The sequence below is a fragment of the Equus caballus genome, chromosome 20, assembly GCF_041296265.1.
Source record: "Equus caballus isolate H_3958 breed thoroughbred chromosome 20, TB-T2T, whole genome shotgun sequence".
Classification (NCBI taxonomy): domain Eukaryota; kingdom Metazoa; phylum Chordata; class Mammalia; order Perissodactyla; family Equidae; genus Equus; species Equus caballus.
This window is the reverse complement of record NC_091703.1, coordinates 4455554-4468989: the sequence shown is the minus strand read 5'-3', so window position 1 is coordinate 4468989 and position 13436 is coordinate 4455554. Positions and strand designations below refer to the sequence as shown.

Sequence of the window (13436 nt, the reverse complement as noted above, 5' to 3'; positions counted from 1 at the left end):
ATATTTACGGAGGAAAATGACAGCATGTTTTCTGTGAATAGCTACATCATTTTTATTCCACTTCCTGTTTCCACCATTTGGAGTATTTATAAAGTTTTCCATTTGATCCTTTTTTGGGACAAACTGCTTGTTTTGGGGGAAAAAAAAGGAGGGACACAACTAAATAAAATGGAGCACTGGAAAAATGAAGCTATAAACAGCCCATCAGCTCTGCCCCGCCTGCTGCAGTGTGGGAGGAGCTGGGGCTCAGGGGGACCTCAGGAGAGCCAGACTTCGGAAGGGGCCTCAAGAGAGGGGAATGCAGCCGAAGCAATATCAGACCTGCATTGGGCAGACAACATACAGCACGCAGATTTCTGCTCTCGCCTGGAATTCATTTTTAGTCATTACATGTGTGTGCGAAGAGCAAAGAAAACAGAGGATGGAAAATGAGGGTTATCGAAAAGTGCATTAAATAGCTCCATGATTTCTCTCCCACAGGAACCCGGAAAGGGAAGGCTCTCACAAAGCTGTCTGCAGATAGCCAACAAAGAGAGCCTATTAGGAGAAACCAAGCCCTAAATAATATGAGTAGTGAAGTGACAGGCGGAAAGAATGAGAGCCCAGAATGAAGGGAGAGCCCTCCCCACTGGACAGCAGATATGAGGGTGCTCGTCTGAGGGACTCTGCTGACGGCCTGCTTCTCGAGGCACAGTGACTTTCTGTGCCCGGAACAAATGATTCAGTGCTTTTCCCAGAATGATTTTTCAAGCTGGCTGCTTTGTTGGATCAGAGACCCAACCCAGCTGTTCATAACATGCCAATTTCAGGGCACAGTGAAAGCCACTGACCCCAAGCTCTCCCAGAACCAAAATAGAACGCAGGAACACAGGTGGTTTCGAGCCTCCCGCCTCAAAGCCCCTTCTGGCCAACAGGCATTCCCTGAGCTTGACTCCACAAAGGAGAACGCCTGAGTTTGTTGAAGTCCCTGTGTTACATCATGGGACACAGCTTGGTTCCTTCCTTTGTTGCTTACTTTTAATCTGTCTGACCTTTAAAGAGAAAAAATACCTCTAGACTTGGCTCGGGCCCTGTCACACAGAAGAACAAGCGCTGGGAGAGCCCAGGCTAAGTTAGGCAATGCTGGGGCGCTTGCTCATCACCATGTTTTTCCTTTTAAAAAAATACATCCATGGTCTTGGGCCGCACCTAGGGGACGTCTGACCTTTCCAGCCAGCTCTGCAAAGGGAGCGAGTCCCCTGGTTGGTGGCAGACTCGAGTGGGGTTGGAGCCGGAATCAGAACCCAAGGGACGTGGGAGCATTGGCTCCAACCTGCTTTCCAAGAGGATCAGGAAATGTGGCAAAAATCGCCATCAGGATGCATAACTAGCGCAGATGGCGTTAGAGAGGACTTCCAAGGCCATTAGTAAACAGGTGTTCGACTGGTGTTCAGGTCCTCTACCAGAAAGTACATTAAAAGCACACAAATGCTCTTCTTTTTAAGATTTTATTCAAATGAGTATTTTAAGTCATAGCAAAGTATTTAGCCCTATTAAGTAACTGGACCATTTGTCATAGTAAAGGAAAGGGAATTGGGGGTTAGCATACTTCTAAGCATTTCATTCAAGGGAGAAAGATGAAGGAAAACACATAATATATCTTAGGAATGGTAATGTCCTGTTATTGTTAAAAACTGCTGGGACCTCATTAGAGCCTATGAAAACATCATCTGTAAGTACTGAAAGGCAATAAATCTTCAATAGCCAAAAAAGAAAGTGGGCAAAGGGAGGGAAAGGCAAGAGGGAAGAAAAAGAGGGAGAGGAGAAAGAAGAAAATAAAACATAGAAGAAACTTCCCAGCTATCTGTTGGTTTTCTCACCAAGCTATGAACCAGCCATTACCACGTCTGCCTGCCAACTGGCTTCCCGGAATGACCATGTGAGTTCAGTGGTTTGATACAGGTTGATAAGGTAGGAGACTATATGAAATAGTTAAAATAATTATCAACGATTAGTAAAAGCTGTTTAGGATAGATTTTTTTTTTCGTTTTCAGTTTTCACACTGTAAACTCCTAGGATCTCGGTTTTTCCTTGGAAATTCCTCTTCGTAAACTTCATCCTGTGACTAAAGTTGAGCCAATTCTGAATAATTGAGCAGAAATTAAATGGAAACTTTCAAGTTGCTTGTTTTGGACTAACTAAACGTTGTCCCTATAGCCATTATTATTGGCACATGGCCAAGGAGCATCTTCCTGGCCAAAAGCCTCTGCAAGATTACAGGGACTGTGTGGTTCATTTATTATCTCACGGAACTGAAAAATGATCACAGATAATAACTAACGATGCCCTTTTTGCAAAAAGAAAAGAATTACAGCTTCAGCAGTGAGCTATGTGGCAAGTATAGACGGGCGGAACCTGTAAAGTAATCACAGCGACAAAAATCTGCGAATAGAGAAAGGAATCTCCTGATTACATAGAGAGCACACTATACTCTATATTCAACAAATAATACCCTTTTCTCTATAAAAGGCATTAGTTGACTCCTCAACTTGCCAATCCATTTGATGCTGAAAAATCTTCAATATCTGAGAGGCTTTTTTGTGTGGAGAGGAAAATATGCTCACCATTGTTTGTACTTTTTTATTGTCCATCAAGTATTCTTTAAACACTTAACACTTCTCTAAATATTTTACATACTACTTTCAAAAATTTAACTATTAAATAAAAGCTAAATTATTAAATAACTATTAAATATAAAGTTATGAATATAACAAATGACTCCTTTAAATATTTAAATAAATGATTGATATAAAAAATTAATCAGACTCTTCCAAAGATTTAATGGGTTTAAGTCTTTTCAATGCTTTAGGCACACAAAAATGGACACAATACATTGACTACAAAATGGATCAGTACACTTACACCCAAACTAGTTTACTAAAGACTTGATTCCACGGTTTTAAATTTGCTTCTCTATTTTTATTCTTATTGGTATCCTAATTTCTTTCTAGAGTACGAATTTCACTCATTTAACCAAGCAAGCTAGGGTTACCTTTTTAGACTAGCTGTGATGGCAGATATGAGTTTTGAGACCAAAGATAAGATTTAGGCAGCTTCCACGGAAATTGTAGCCAAGTCACTTACCTAGGGCCCTTGTAACAGCTGTGCATGGCCCATTGTTTCAGAAATTCTCTGGATCGTTGGCTTTGGAAATATGTGTGCTTTGATTTTTTCGTGACCTTAATCATTTTATTATCAACATCAAAATGGTGCTTATCTAACATGTCTTATCTTTCTTGTACATCTGGTACAAGTTCATTTTTTAGCTCTTGTTCTAAGTAAGATCTCATCTGATTTATTTAAGTCTAAAGACTTTGGTTGATTCGGATTACTGAAACATTGTCACATTTCTTTCTCGTCAACAATTAAAATCCATAATATTGACATGGAGATGCCAGCAAAAGCCCGTTGGCCATTCTTTACATTTGTGCCTAGGAGGCTGAGACGGCTCAGTTCTGATGGCATCCTTCACCCCTCTTGGGTCCCAGCTCCTCTTGTCTCCTCCATCTTCCTGTACCTGCAGACTTGATCAAAGAAGCGCAACATGGAAATTAATGAGCAGAACATTTCTAAAGAAATTCAGGAACCCAGAAAAATGACCGCCTTTGGATAGAGTTCCTTTTAAACTTGACTTCGAGTGCATTGTTTAGATTAAAGATGAATACTGCTTGATTATTGTGGTGAAACTTTGTTCTCACCTGTCTCATTATTTCAGCATAGTGGTTCTCTAAGTATCTAAGTATGGTCCCTAGACTAACAGCACCACCTGAGAACTTGGGAGAAATCCAAATTCTCTGGCTCTGTCCCAGACCAGCTGCGTAAGAAACTCTAAAAGCAGGGTCTGGCAGTCTGTGTGCTCCCATATCCACTGGTGCCCGACGTGATTCTGATGTACACAAAAGTTTGCTGTAGCACCACCATCGAACACTTTATTTACCCTTTTTATTTCCTTGCACCTGCAGTCAACATATAGAAGGTTATAGCGAGATGTTCCCCAAATTCTAAGATTCCTAATCTTTGAGGATGAAATCAGCAGAAATGATTACTGACCGGGACAGTGTTTTCATCACCAGAATTAGCCCATTCTAAGAAGTGTTATGAATATATATATAAAGACCGAGAAACATGCTCAATCAAGTCACAGGATGGCAACGTAATGGAGAACAACAAATATCTTATTGAATTAAAACTTAAATCAAGAAAAATGAGTCTCAAAATAGGGAAATTGTGTAGGGACAGAGAGAAGGGGGACTGTGAAATAAGAGACCATATATACGTTGGTCTCTGCACCTGGTTCCTGACAGCTTCTAAATCCCTTGGAATTTCCTAGGTGATAGGAGTATCTCTTGTTCTAAAGAAACAACTCTTGGTGGGCTCCTGGATGGCTTCAGGATGGGACTGGTCACCAGAAAGACCAACCATGATAGAAGCTTGGAACTCTCAACCCCACTCCTCATCCTTTGAGAAGGGCAGAGGGGCTGGAGACTGAGTTAATGATTGATCATGTCCACATAATGAAACCTCCATAAAAATCCAGGAAGTACAGGTTTCTGAGAGCTTCTTGGTTGCTGAACACGTGGAGGTACTGGGAGGGTGGCACCCCTGGAGAGGACATGAAAGCTCCACGCTCCTTCCCACACACCTTGCCCTACACATGTCTTCCATCAGGATGTTCATCTGTATCCTTTATAACATCCTTTTATAATAAACCAGTAAACATAATTAAGTGTTTGCCTGAGTTTTGTAAGCCATTCTAGCAAATTATTAAACTCAAGGAGGGGGTTGTGGGAACCCCAATTTATAGCCAGTTGGTCAGACGTGCAGGGGACTTGCGATTGGCACCTGAAATGCAGGGGGTGGGGCAGTCCTGTGGGACTGAGCCCTTAACCACCTGTGTGATCTGACATTAACTCCAGGTGGATGGTGTCAGAATTGAGTTAAATTATAGGACACCCAGCTGGTGTCAGAGAATTGCATGATGTGTGGAAAATCCACACATTTGGTGTCAGAAGTGAAGTGTCAGTAGTAATGTTGTAGTATTGTGAGAGTAAAGGAGAAATACAGGAGTGTTTTCCTTACACAGAGAGAAAGAGATTCTACGCAAGAGACTAAGAATTCTGAACACTAGAAAGGTGTAGTCTACTCTACACGGGGACCATTCATCTGTCCCCTTCCTGCCCTACATCCAAGCTGGCTATGCTGCTAGAGGAAATCATGTGACAACACAGATGAGTTCCACCATAAATTATTGGTTTCCATTTAAATTTAAAGCTTCTCCCCTCTCCCAGCTTTGTCCTGGAGGCCTTGGGGTGAGGGGTCTCTTTTCTCTGTTCCTATGCTTAATGCTTCTGCTTCTGCTCCCTCCTTGCAAATCTTCCTCTGGCCGTCCAGGGATGAAGTAGAAGGGAAGAGGGAAAGCAGGGTCGAGACTGGTTGTATTTGATAGGAGGTGCCTTCATCTTCTAGTAATACCTCTGGGCTTTGAGAACACTCAAAACTATTTTTCTCAGAGTGCATTTGTGGGTTCTTCAGAGACATTTCTCATAATTGTAAGTCTCTCACAAACAGCTTGCTACTTCCTCTGTTTAGCCACTTATGACTTCCCTCATTTCTGATGATCCAGTCAACGCAGACTCTCTCTGCTGGAGTCCCATTGGCCCCAGAGGGAGTGCTCTTATGTAAGGTCTACTTAACATCACTCCAGATATTTATCTCCAACAGTACGGTGGACCAGAAACCCTAAATGACCCAGCCCTTTCCTTCAGAAAAAGAAAAATAAATGAAGTCAGGATAAATATGAAACAAAAGAAAATAACAATTTAATAAATCAGCATGCTGGGAATAAAGTGAGGAGTCTATCTTATTTTGAAAGTTGGAACCATGAGTTTCCAGTTTCAAAGTGAAACAGTGAGCCTGAGCACCATGGAAAGTAAGCAAGATCCAAACCAGCCTTCACCATGAAACTATGCACTGAACTCTGATGACCTTTCGTTTCCACTGGAGAGTGACATAGTGGCATGAGAAACAGGAAATTAAGCCTTCAGCCCACCCAAGGTGGGAAAATACTACATCAAGATGGGGACTATAATGCCTGTAGCCTTAGTATAAGGGTAAATGGGAAACAAACCCAGCATAGAAAGGGAAAGTAAGGAACATGCCTATTTTGAGAATTCATAACTACAATCCCCAGTCACAAGGGTTTGCAGACAATACACATCACATTTATAGCTTGAAAAAACACACAGACAATTTAACTTAAACTGGTCCCAATTTGGTCATTCTCCCTGGCAACTGATGGAAGAAATCTCATGTAATCTCAAAAAGAACCCAACTCAACACAAGTCTCAAAGAATTCCAACAGATAAAGTTTTAAGAAACATAAACACAGAAGAAAACAAGGTACCATGAGTAAGAAGCAGCAGACACACGCATCCACATCCACATGCTCACACACGTGCATCACAGACTGGGTTTTATGAAAGCAGCCATCAGACCAGAACTTGGGATACAAGATATTTATTAGGATCAGCAACTGTGAAAGGGAATGAGAGAAAGCAAGATTAAGTAGAAGGAGAAGTTGAACTGCAGTGTAGCTCTGACAAAAGCTTGTCCAACCCAGCAGAGAGCACGAGTGAGAATATTATCTAGCAGAGTTTCCTACATGAGGCCCAAAGGGCCAGACTTTGACATCCTCACTCAGTCTTCAGATACAGACTACTCTGGGGAGGGCAGGGCCGTGGGCAAGGCTTCCGTTTGCAGATGGACCTGCCTGCTGACCTCATTTCTCCCCACAGCTGGACAGCAACAGCTAGGCAACAACCCTTCTCTGAAGAGCAATATAGGTGGCACATCTCTGTGTCAGATAGACAGATATCAGAATGGGTCAGGTAAAGATTTTAAATATAGAAATTTTCAAACAGAATATAAAATATATATTTTAATCTTTTAATAAATATTTTATTCTTCTAAAGTTTTTAAAAAGACCAAGAACGCATTTGTAAAGAGAATCAAATTTGTAAAGCAGAACTTCTAGAAATGAAAATCATAATAACTAAGTTTAAAAATTCGTTAGACATGTTAAACAGCAGATTAAGCACAATCAAATAAAAAATTACTAAACTGAAAGACAGATATGAAGAAATTATTCAAAATGCAACCCAGAGACACAAAGAGATGGAACAGAGAATTAAAAGATGTAATTTACATTTAATTAGAGTTTAATAGGAAATAAGAGAGAGAATGAAGAAGAGGTAATATTCAAAAGATAATGAATGAAAAATTTCCAGACTTGTTGAAAGACTGAAACCCTCAGATTAAGGAAGCCCAATCAATTCTTTATGGGATAAATAAAAAGAAATCCAAAGATAGACACATCGTAATAAAACTGCAAAGCATCAAAGACAAAGAGATTTTAAATGTAAGCCAGAGAGAAAAGATGGAAACCTTCAAAGGAAGAAATTATATTGAAGATTGACTTCTCATTACAATAATGAAAGACAAAAAGGAGTGGAACTTTTTTCCAAATACTGAAAGGAAATTACTATCATCCTAAAATTCTATACCTGGTTAAATTATTTTTTCAAGAATGAAGAAAAAAATAATTACCCTTTCAGAAAATCAAAATCTGAGAGTTTAGCTCAACAGACCCTTACAAGCAGAAATTCTACAGAATACAAAAAGTACTAGCAATTAAAAGAAAAGATAAAATATTTGATAACATTAAATTTAAAAATTTATTTTTGTCAAAAGACATCTTGAAAAGAGTGAGAAAACAGGGCAAAGAATGAAAGAAAATACTCGCAAAACATGTAGCCCATGAACTCTAGTATTCATTACATGTAAAGTGCTCCTACTAATAATTAATGACAACTCAATAGAAAAATGAGCAACCAATTTGAATAGACATTGCACACAAAAGAAAGTCCACATGGGCAATAAACATATTTTTAAATGCCCAAATTTATTAGTAACCAAGAAAATGCAAAAATCTCAATGAGATACCACTACACCAGGTTGTCAACAATTTTGAAGTTTGATAATACCAAGTGTTAGCTTGGATATGAAGCAACTGGGACTTTCACACACTGCTGTTGGGAGTATAAACCCAGAACAGTATGTTATAGAAGATAAAAATAGAGGGCTCTTTTCAAATTGGGAGATTAGAGATGGCCTTTCTGAAAAACCTTAGCTGAGATTGAAGAATAAAGACTTTGTCAGACCAAGTAATTCCAGGCAAAGAGAACACTCTGTACGACAGCCTGAATTGGTAAAGGGCTTGGCATGTTTGAGGAACTGAAAGACAGCCAGTGTGGCTGAGGCAGAAGGAGCAAGGGGCACAGGGCCAGAGCAGCACAGGATTAGGCTAAAGAGGCAGACAGGAGTCACCTGTGTTCTTTCAGGCTACTCGAAGGATTTTATTATCCTGGGCCGTGGGAGGCCATTGACGGGCTCAAGCAAAAGAATGGTGTTCTCAGATCTGCACTTTTCAGAGATCTCTCTGGTCAATGCTAGGAAAATGGGTTGAGTGTGTGTGTGCAAGAGAAGATAGAGGGAGACCACTTAGAAGCCTTTGGCAATAATCCGGGTGATTAATAACAATGACCTAGTCTAGAGGGAAGTGGACAGATTGTGAACACTTAGGAAGTAAAATTAGCAGAACTTGGTGATGGCTTGTCTGTGGTGGTGAGGAAGAAGGCAGACGTAAAGGACGACTATTGGTGTCTGGGGTCTGGCTTACAAAACCAGTTGCACTGCGGTGCCGTACACTCAGATAGGAAACCCCGGAAGAGGACAGGTTGAGCGTGGGGCAGAGAGAGGTCATTAATTCAATTTTGCACATGTGGATTTTGAGATATTCATTTTTCCCCCAAGTAAATGTGAAAAGGATGCACTTGGTCCATAAACGTGGGTCCAGTGGTGTACTGGAGCCCACTCACACATGCTCACATCTCTTCCCAACTCTGAATCCGGTGATACCGTGTCAGTAGGTTGGTATTAGCCAGGGTAAAGCTATTTGCACTGTGGAAATTGGCAAACGCTACAATTCAGAGTGCTTTTTTTCCCCTTTGGAGAATCAGTTGTTAAACAACCAACAACAAACAAACAAGTGTTTAACAACACTTACCAGCACACCACTCTTTGGCCCAGAGAGGATAAATCTGGTATAGAGAGATGCCGTTTGGGAGTGTTCAGAAGGCGCCTGGAAGCTCTCAGCTGGGCTTCATTAAGCAGCAACTCATGTTCTGCACAGAGCTGAAGGTCTTAGCAGGGAATTTGCTCCTGCCATCCCCGTAAAGCTGCCTGTTGTTGACACATGAATGGCTGCCAGACTCTTAGGACAGGTTGGGGATAATTTTATAAGAAAAGGAAGAAAAAAGAAATGTTTGTCAAAGAAACCCAATTCTCCTCCTGTTTTTGGCCTTAGTAGCGTGACAAGGAATGTGAAAACAGCATTACAGGGTTAGATGCATGTTCCATTTGCTGCTTTGGGGACCATCTGTACTTGCTTCCTTAGAAGCCTTGGTGGCCTGATGCCAGCCCTGGGTACACACCAGCACCATGTGGCAGGCCTCGTGCACACCTAGCCCCACCTGACCTTGTATATCCAGGCATAAGCAAGCAGGCATAAGTAAAGAGCCCTGCCAACAGCCTTGTTTCCACCCAGAGAACCATGCACTTCCCTGTAGCACATGGAAGCAGAGCTAAAGAAAACAGTGGCTAACGTGTCTGACAACTGGAGCAAGACGGGTGGCTAATGCTGCTCAAAGAAGGGCTCCCAGGGGCTGCAAAGCAGAAGTCGTGCATGGTTCTGGGAGTGTCAGTCCTGCCCCGTAGGAGGTCTTGGTACACTTCCAGAGATAACAGCTATAATGATGGTGACGGTAGCACCTTCCTCTGGTCTAGGACTTAACGATCCTTCATGCATTTTCGCATACAGTTTCTGATTTTTGTTCTTTACAATAGCTCTATGGCATTGAGAACATAGGTATCATTATCTTCCTCTGTTTTCAAATGAAGTAACTAAAGTTCAGAAAGTGTGGCTTTCCAGCACCTTTAAATTATCACAGACCGCTCAGCAACACTGTGCTGGGAGTAGGTAAAATTCGCTCTGCGTGTTTCCTATTTATCTGCTGTACAAGGTCTTGTTCCCATCCCTGCTTTCTCGACCTCCCTGCCTTCCCCACCCTTCCCCTGATTCAAATTCCAGGTAATGGTATACATGTTTGTACATACAATGGAATGCGTAACTCTATATATAATTGTGTTTATTAGTAACAGTATATATTTTGCCTTCTGAAACATCTCAACAGACAGACTGCTTTTCCATGAGGCTCCAAAAAGAATTCTAAGCAGTATCCATTATACAATGTGTTAACATGTATACATAAAAAGTGTTTTTAAAAATTACTTTCTTCTAATTACAGTATTACAGTAATACATATGTTCATACTATAAAATTTAGAAAATCAGGAATAAATGATCATCTGTAATAAATATTCAAAACAAAAATATTTGGTGTAATGGAAACATCACTAGGATAAATATATAGCCTACCAAATATGGTGATAATCTTGAAAGTACACTCATTCAAGTACATAAATAACACAATTTACATATATAATGAATATTCATATATGTGCTCATATGTAGACATTTTCAACGTCTCATCTTGCAGACCACCCTCAAAGGCCCACCTTAGAGGAGTCCTAAAGGTAGCTGTGGAACTGTGAAACACTTACTGACACGGTAGCCAGCCTCTAGGATGCCGCCAGCGATCCTTGCCTCCTGTATTAGCACTCTGCGTAGCCCCCTGCCATACCGAGGAGGGCTGACCTGTATAACAAATAGGATATTCCAGAAATGCCAATACAGGATTCCTAAGCCTAGATAATAAAGGACACTGTAGCTTCTTCCTTGCTCTCTTTTGGATCCCTCACTCTGAGGGAAACCAGCCACCATGTTGGGACACTCAAGCAGCCCCACGGACAGGTCATGTGGAGAGGAACTGAGGTCTCCTGCCAACAGCTGTGTGAGGGATCCATCTTGGCAGTAATCCTCCAGCCCCAGTCAAGTTCTCAGATCATGCAGCCCCAACTGACATCTGGGCTGCAACCTCATGAGAGATCCTGAGCCAGAACCACCAGCTAAAATGTTCCTGAATTCCTGATTCACAGAAACTATGAATTAATAACCTTTTATTGTTGATTTAAGCCAGCAAGTTCAGAGGTAATTTATTATGTACTAATAAGCAACCTAACTTAAATCCAGGCTCTATCACTTATTGGATAAATGGCCTTAGGAATCTCTTATTTATAAATCCTTCAAAATTGAAATAATAGTATCTATCTGAAAGCATTGCTTTAAAGAATAAACATGATCATATAACATGGAAATGCTTGGGACAGGGTCAGCACTCTTGAACTAATTCATTTCATTTCACCCAGAGCTTTCTTGGTTTCTTGGTTTCTTGGACACTGGAAGTCCAGCATCTGGAGAACTCCCTCAACTCCAGGTAAATTGAGACATTTGGGCAACCTGATTTTGAAAATTGGTTGAAAGTGAAAAGTGTCAGTGGTATGTGGTTAAGCAAGAAAGTCTAGAAGCATCAGGTAAACGAGCCCACACCCTACTTACCCAAACTTAAAGAGAGATTCTGGCTCTGGGATGGCACCACCATATCTGTGAGACCTGGATTCCCAGACCGTGGTAATAAAATCAGGCTGCATTTCTTAAAAGTACTGCAATGACCCCAGAGATGTCTGGTCTGCTGGAAGCTGTGCTGTCTCCATCACTCTGGTCTGACAGGGAGACCCTAGGTCTGTCCTTGACCATACTTTCAGGGCCTCGTGCACACCATCAACAAGACTAGTCTAGAACATCTCACTGCTGCAGACACTGCTGAAGGTTGGGGATATTGAAAGCGAAAGGCAACTCTGCTGATGCTAGAAATGGCGACTCCAAAGCCCAGTGCTCAAACCTGAGGTCAGTTACCCTCACCAAGCAGGGTCCCTGGCAGCCCCAAGTCAGCCTCCACAGACGCCCCAAGAATCTCCCAGGCTCCTCAGCGTCCACCACCCTGTAGGGCTCACCTTCCTCTTTTCTGCCCAGAGTTCTCACCTGTAGACCTTCCTGCACTGTGCACATTTCCACCCGTGCACCCCATAAATGGCCAGCTCCCTCTCATCCTTCGGGTCTACACAGAAGCACTGCTCCCTGACGGAAAGTTCCCTCGACTCCCAAAGAGCTTCTTATGGCCCCCAGTGCTTACCCTGACACACCACATTACAAGTATTATCATAACGGCTCTGTGTTTGTCTGACCCTCCCAATGCCGCCACCAATCTCAATCTGCTTGAGTACAAAGCACTGTGCCTTATTCACCCTCTCTCCTCAGTGCTCACCACAGTGCCTGGCACCTAATAGATGCTCAATAAATAATTGTTGGTTCAATGAATAAACACATAAATAAGTGCCTTTCATTCCATTTGGCTCCATTTTCCAAAGACTGACATCTGGGAAGCAGAGTAAAAAGCTCCTTTTGCTCCCTTAGGAGCCACTGTTTGCTCTAGCTAAGGGGCCAACGAACGGAGGAGGAAGTGAAAACTGAAGGGCTCACCACTTATAGAGGTGGACACTGACTGACAAAACTTGACAAGTAGGGGGTACCCATCCTAAGGCAAGGCCAGGTTTGCTAACAACTCTTGAAGAACATCCTGCTCTCTGTCTTCATCATCCTTTAAGAAGTCAAGAATAAAAGCAATGAGTCTTGAATGAGTTTTCTTTCTTTTCAAAAACAAAATGACACAGACCTGGACCAGACGATTTGACAAACTCCAGCGCTCCGTGGACCCCTTGTAATCTGGAGTGTCTGCCTTTGGCTACTGAATTACCCCCCCGCAGACACAGCCAAGGGAAGCCCAGTAGTCTGGGTAACACACAAAAGAATGATTAGCAGGCAGAAGCTGAAGTAGCTGGCCCTCTGGATGAAAATGGGAAGCTTGAGGTCAATGACGTGAGTGAGCACGTGTGCTGCAATAGAGGCATGTGGCTTCCTGCCAGGCGCTCCTACTTCATGCATCACACGTCTCATCAGAGAAAAGAAGAATGTCTTATAGAAATCCCAGTCACTTCAACATCTGGTTTAGTGTCTTCCCAGCAGCCTGAATCAAGTGACTTGCTGCTTTCAAAATCAGGTCAAAGTAAATAGAGGGGGAAGATGTTTTGACAAACAGACTTAATTCCATCTGGTAAACAAAAGAAAATGAAAAAAAGGTCAAGGCAAATCCTTATAAAGAGAAGCAGTAATGAGTGGGCAGCCTGCAGATTGTCGGGGGTGAGTAAAAACATTGAAACTCAGGCTTTAAGACAGCTTGTCTGCTAGGATGCTGAATAGGGAGT

The 13436-nt window shown here is 41.9% G+C and overlaps 1 long non-coding RNA gene across 1 annotated transcript; it reads right to left on the bottom strand.

Annotated features, from left to right (window-relative positions):
* Positions 1-3123: 3123 nt before the first annotated feature.
* Positions 3124-12968, bottom strand: LOC138919321 (uncharacterized). Its single transcript, XR_011429439.1, has 4 exons — positions 12848-12968; positions 10779-10872; positions 9164-9370; positions 3124-3563 (listed from the first exon to the last, which is right to left on the bottom strand). It is a non-coding gene; the product is annotated as an uncharacterized lncRNA (long non-coding RNA).
* Between the last annotated feature and the right edge of the window lie 468 nt (positions 12969-13436).